The sequence below is a fragment of the Morus notabilis genome, unplaced genomic scaffold, assembly GCF_000414095.1.
Source record: "Morus notabilis unplaced genomic scaffold, ASM41409v2 Scaffold302, whole genome shotgun sequence".
NCBI lineage: Eukaryota > Viridiplantae > Streptophyta > Magnoliopsida > Rosales > Moraceae > Morus > Morus notabilis.
Window position 1 is genome coordinate 387,506 of NW_010364886.1, and position 6,804 is coordinate 394,309.

Below are 6,804 nucleotides of genomic sequence, written 5' to 3' on the forward strand. Positions count from 1 at the left end.
ATTATTATTATTATTATTATTATTATTATTATTATTATTATTATTATTATTTTCATTATTTTGCTTTGGTTTGCTTTCTCCCAGAGTGGACAAGCGCTTTCTCCTACAGTGGACAAGCGCTTTTAATTTGCAAGTCTCGTGATCATCAATTCATTAGGAGCAAACACATTATTGGCTAGTGAGTAGTAATTAGCCATATAAAACTTAACTTGAATATTGTGGTGATTTTAGTAATATTTGCATTACTACTTGTAGAAAGTCAATCTCATTTGAGTAAACTATTAATCTTTTTTTTTTTTTTTTTTTTTTTTTTTTTTTTTTTTTTTTTTGGTTTGGTTTTTTTTTTTTTTTTTTTTTTTTTTTTTTTTTTTGGTAGTTGAGTAAACTATTAATCTGTCTTTCCAATGCATATTGCCCCTTTCGTAAATAAGAGTTTTATTCTTTTTTTTTATTACAAAATAAGAGCGATATTTTCTTTAATGTAGTGCGCGTGTATGTACAATGTACATGCGTGATATTAATATATCGTTGTATATATAAGTTTTAGCCCCACTTAATTAGGAAATACTTTGAACCTAGAAGATTTTGGAAAGATCAATATATATATAGGGGAGTTGTCTGACAGGTAATACTAGTTTATAATTATTAGATCAAGTCAAAAACACATCAGATTAAAAAAGTGTGCATAACAGATAGTTTTCGATACAGATTTAACGGCTGAAAATAAAAAATTATTGATAGTTTATTTTTTTTATCCTATTAGAGAAGCTCCTTATAAATGATTAGGATAAATATTACTATGATGACACACATACACTTTTGGTATCTATATATATACACACACACACGTATGCATCTTTCGAAATTTTTTTGGCGTGTAATTTGCTTGCATCCGTACAGCCACGCCTTTCTGACTGCAAAAACCACGTTTTCTCACATATCGTAAAAATTAACATTTGATAACGTAAAATAAAACTCAAATAGGAAGGGGTCTCAATTGAGATTTTAACTTTAATACTGTATGTGGAACATCTATAGATGGGAATATTTATAGAAAAGCTAGAGGAAAGTTTTAAAAGATTTAGGTCTTTTTTGAAATATTATAAAATTTATGCCCCATATTATATATATATATATATATATATATTAACTTTAATGAGAGCCGCCAAATTCTAATAGAGAATGGCATGAAATTAAAGAGGTAAGCTAAGGAAGACACATTCTTTAATTCCACATAACTTTAACTGGACACATCAAAAGATGAAATACCAAATCAATTAAAACAACATTAGTCACTTTTCTTGAAACTTAAGCTTAATTATTCTCATATTATTAAATCCATAGACGATCATTCCCTCACCCTTTTTCCCTCATAACTAAATAGGGCCCTAATTTAAACAATATCCTAAAAGGGAATAAAAAGGCAATCACTTTATCCGATCAAGCAAGCATGCATAGGACTAGTCCTTGTTTCATGTCCACTCAATCGAATAAATACACACTTTTTTTGCATGCCAATTATATGTCACTTTTCTCTCTTTCTCATCGCCACCAATATGATGACTTCATATATATATATATATATATTTATATATATATATATATATGTGTGTGTGTTTATATATGTATATTATTATTATTATTATTATTTGAATAAACTAATTGTAGGGTACCCATTTCCCCGCTATGGATTACAATCTCAAACTTATAATTGAAGTGTTTCAATGATGATATGACAAATATGCATGATTATATATAATTGGTTTTACATATAGAAAAAGCAAAGGCATAATGTGCCAATCAAGAGAAGGGGGTATATATGCGTACTCATGAGAGTGAATAATATTCAGGAGAGGTAATGATGTTCCGTGGAACATGGGTTAGGATGTTAGGATGATTGAGATTGGTTAGTTGAGCTTGCCCTAATAGAGTTCAAGCACATCACATGCAATTTCATTGCTTTATGAAATGTAGGGACGCTTTGCTTTGTTCTCTTGTAATATATATCATTTTCTTTCCACCAATATATTATATATGTGTGTCTGTTTTATTTTCTTCTTATATTAAACTTTGTGTCATTGAAGTGTTTTTCTCTGGTTGAGTTCTGATGGATAATTACTATTAGCTACGACTTATGGTATCAATGAATTAACTAGTTGAAACACGGATTAATTCTTTTTACAGCACTAAAGACAGGTATTTCGTCATGAATAACACTAATTTTATTTATTTATTTATTTTTTATCATTGTCATGTCAACAATTACCACATATTATTATTTTAATTACAGTCATCATAAGATGTACAAGAATAACTTTCAATAGTTATTACAATTACTCGAATTATTTAGCGTGATAGTGATGTAATTATAAAATAATTAAAACTATTCATAAAATATTTTTTAAAGTGCTATATTTATATGTATTATATATATAAAACTATTCAAAAGGTTACGAATTGTGAGAAAAATGGAACTGGCGTATCTTTTAAAGACAAAGTTAAAGAGATCTAGAGGCTCTGCAAGAAGATAGAAAGGGTGCACTCTGAAGTCAGTGGCCCGACTATCTGTCTCTAAAGTTCTTTGAGAAGATTGCAGAGGTCATTGGCATTGAGTTCATGCCGACGGAAGTGTAGGCAGTCACCGGAATGGAGTTGTTAAAGGGGAGAAGTCGCCATTCTTCTACCGTAGATTTAAGACGCGTTCGCCATTTGTTGAAACTCCGGGAACTAGAATCAAAATATGCAATTTTTATGTAGTTCGGTAAAAACCTACATCTATAAGGTTACGCCTAAACATTAAACAATCTACTAAGTCATAATAATTTCAAACACTAATCGGACTTATACAAATAAAGACTTCCTTTTGGACTTTGTCGTCGCCATATATATGGCTTTATTCAGCGAATACTACTTGTCTTGAATGTCTGCTAACTTGAACTCCCTTCATATCGTAAACCATCCTCTCCCGAAGACAGCTACTTCTCTCCCCAAAAATGATAATTGGATATTCCTTCGAGCAGAACTCAAAGCGATCATAGCGCGGATCCACTTACCTACATAGCCGCGGATCCGGGCGTGGTTGTTTCGCAAAATTTCGCTTTCAGTTCGTAGAGTGGATCAAAGATGTGTTCCGCTTGATTCGTTGGTGCAGTCACTTCGTCATCTTATGATTTGAAACTGGATTCCGCCTACACAAACAACGTAGTTGTTGCTTGGTGATTTCCCTTTAACACTCCAGATCATCTTCTCTTGAAGATTGTAAATTCCTCTCCTAAAAGATGTTAAATGCGGATCTCTAAGGCAAATGCCCCAAAGCCAACAATTTCATCTGATTTAGGACTTATCTAGATTAATCCATATAGAATATTTCTTAAAGTCGGATAGTAAATTCAAGTAGAACTTGAATTTATCTCTAATTAAATCAGTAATTACCGTCTTTTTATTTTTCTGCTCTACTAGGATAAAATATAATCTTTTAATCATTTTAGTTAATGCATATCTCTGAAACTTTTTTGATGCGAATCTTCTCTTGAAATTCAAATATGCCTGAAACTTTTTTCTTACACAACAAGTAATAAGAACTGTAAAATATTTTCTTGAATATCATTGCCATAAATGACAACAAAAAACCTAATAAGCTTCCCTATTGGTATTGTTTGGCAAAACACCGACATAAAACATATTCAAGAATATCAAAAACTAATCCCCCTTTTTGGCAAAACAATATTCAAAGTGAAAATACTGCAAAATCCCTACGAACTGGAAGTAGTTTTAACTTAACTTTGTATCAACTTCGAACTCTCCATCTTCTGCATTCTGCTCCCCTTGAATGCGACATTCTCATATGTGTATTGCTGCCCCTAAATTCCTGGCTTACATAATTTAACGAAGACATCCACTCCAAGACTCAAAAATATGTTCAAACATTCATTGCTTACAAACACATATAATTTTCTAAAATCACACCAAATTAATGTTAGTGACCTGCTTCTGATACCAATTGAAAGATTCATTTTTGGACAATTTACTGGATACAATTAACATCAATTAATTATTTATCGCAAGCGTAAATTGAAGAATGAACAAATGTAATTTTTACGTTGTTCGGTAAAAACTAAATCCACGGGTCACGTGGAACGTATAGACATTGAACAATCTACTAAGTCTTAATGATTGTAAACACCAATCAAACTTATAAAAATAAAGACTCCCTCTTTGACTTTGTTGCCGCTGTGTAGAACCAAACTTAATGGTTGTTCAACAAGCACCACTTGTCTTTAATGTCTGCTAACTTGAATTCCCTTCAAATCGCAAATCGTCCTCTCCCGATGACAACTATTTCTTCTCTTGAAGAATGATGATTGGTTGAAATCCCTTTAACACTCCAAATGGTCTTCTCTTGAAGACTGCAAATTCTTCTCTTGAAGAACGTTAAATATGAACCTCTCATTTAGAAGACTCCAAGCGGTCGTCTCTTGAAGACTGTTTCTGAGAGCTCAAACTTTGAAGTTCTTGCATCAACTCTGTCAGGGTTATATTCTGTTTAGTGCTCAAATTGAACGTTTCCCTAAATGGAATATACTCCTTTGATAAAGTCTCAAAGATCATGGTCAATTGAGACTCAGCATCGATGTCGGCCCCATTGGTCTGAGCGTTAGCCAAATAGCCCATCACCTTAAGCATATGTTCCTTTATTGAAGACCCAGCCTTCTATCTGCAATTAATGAGATTACTTAGGGCTTCCTGACGTTTTTCAGCGGCTTGGCCGCCGAATATATCCTCAAGATTATCCATAATCTAACAAGCAGTTATGTAATCTTTATGTTGTTCTTGTAGCACAGTGGACATGCTCGTCATTATATAACATCGAACCATATCGTCAGAGTCCTTCCAACATTGATATGCTAGGAAAATCTCATTAGGAGCATCAACAGGTGGCTCTGAAGGACAATGTGTATTCAGTATGAAATTTAGTTTCTCAAAGGTTATGACGATCTTTAAGTTCCTTTTCCAATCGGTAAAAGTCTCTCCAGTGAAAGTGTGTTTATTAATGTCCCATTCATTTCATTGATTTGAGTTTAAAATTTGAGTTTTGCTACAGTAAAAAGCTCTCAGAAACAGTCACATCTAACTTTTTTGCTATAGTAAAAAGCTCTCACATAAAGTCACATCTCAACTCGAATTAAAAACTCGAATCAGCGAACTAAATAGGCCCTAAGTATCGATGATAATGCGCTAGCAGACATTTTGATCTACAATAAACATTCATATATCTAGTATAAGCAAACTTGCATAAATATTTAGTAATCAAACATATATAATGCATATTATATGCAGGCAATATGTTTGTGTGTCAAAATCTTGAAAAAATCACAACCTTACAAAGATAATTCCTAACTCAAAATTTTGTAAGTCTCTTAAGGGAGATCATGCAAAATTTACTTGGAAACATGGATCCCCTCCGATCAATATATACCATCCGGATCAATCTCTGTCCAATATATATTAATAATCATTTTATTTGGCCATTAATTTAATTAACAGAGCTCCTAGGAGAGATTAATAATTAAATTAATCTGAGTGTATAACCATCGTTTCAACTATTTGATCCATATTTTATAATTGTCACCTAGGGGTGTACAACCATAAAATATGTTCAAATAAATTATCCTCTCGGAGATCCACACCGGTACATAATGAATCTCATCAAAGGGGTCCGTATCACCATGTATTACCTGTGGACTAACGATGGAGGCCATGAGTTTTTTCTTCAAAAACCCTCACCCACTCAATCTTTTGGAAAACAACGTTTTATGTCAAAAATATGCATGAACAATTTTAATGACCGGCACTCCCTATTCTACATGACATGTTATCACATATATAGCAAATCATATTATATGCAATCATACAAAATAATTAAGCTAGGCAACAAGCATAATAATAATAACCGTAATATTATGGTTTCATCCTAGAGAGAAAAAAAGTAAAGATTACTAAGAATAATCAAAACATATATCGATCCTTCATCTTGAATCTTCCCGGTTGTCCTAGAATTCTTCATCACGATCAAATTCTGGTTAACATAAAATTATTTTTCATATTTTCTTTAAAAAATCTCAAAAATTGCAAAATCGTGCACTGCCACGTTAGGTCCGATGACAGAGTAGTTATACTCAACCAGTTGACCACCTTACACTAATCGGCTGACCGGAGAGGACTAGTGTCTGTACAACTGTAACCCAGATTTTCTGAATTTTCCAGAATTTTGACAATTTTGAAAAATTGTCACCAAAATTTGAAAAAAAAACATAAAGCAGTTTTTCAATTTATTCAAAAACACAAAATAATTTTATAAACCAAGAAAAAATAGATACCTTTACATCCTTCGTCTTCAAGATCCATGATCCTTAGAAAATACGGCATCAAGTGCGCAATTAAATTTTTAAAAAAATTTAAATCAATGCCAAAGCCAATAAAGAACATGTTCATGACGCTATATAACATAAATACTAAAGATTGAAATCATACCTTTAAAGATTTAGGAAACAACACATCTGACAAATCAAAGCGTTCCAAACAGCAATCGGAAAAGCCTCAACCAACTTGTCTTCTTTGCTATTATCGTTTTCACGATCAGAGTACGGGTGGGCACATGCCATTAAATCTCCTCTTGGTATTCTTGAACTCCTTTCAACCACAAGAGAGCTAAAGAAAAAATCATTATTGAGAATTAAATAATTTTTTCTCTCAGGAATCTTTTGCCAATAGCCCCTAAAAAGTCTCTCAAGTGATCTGATGAAT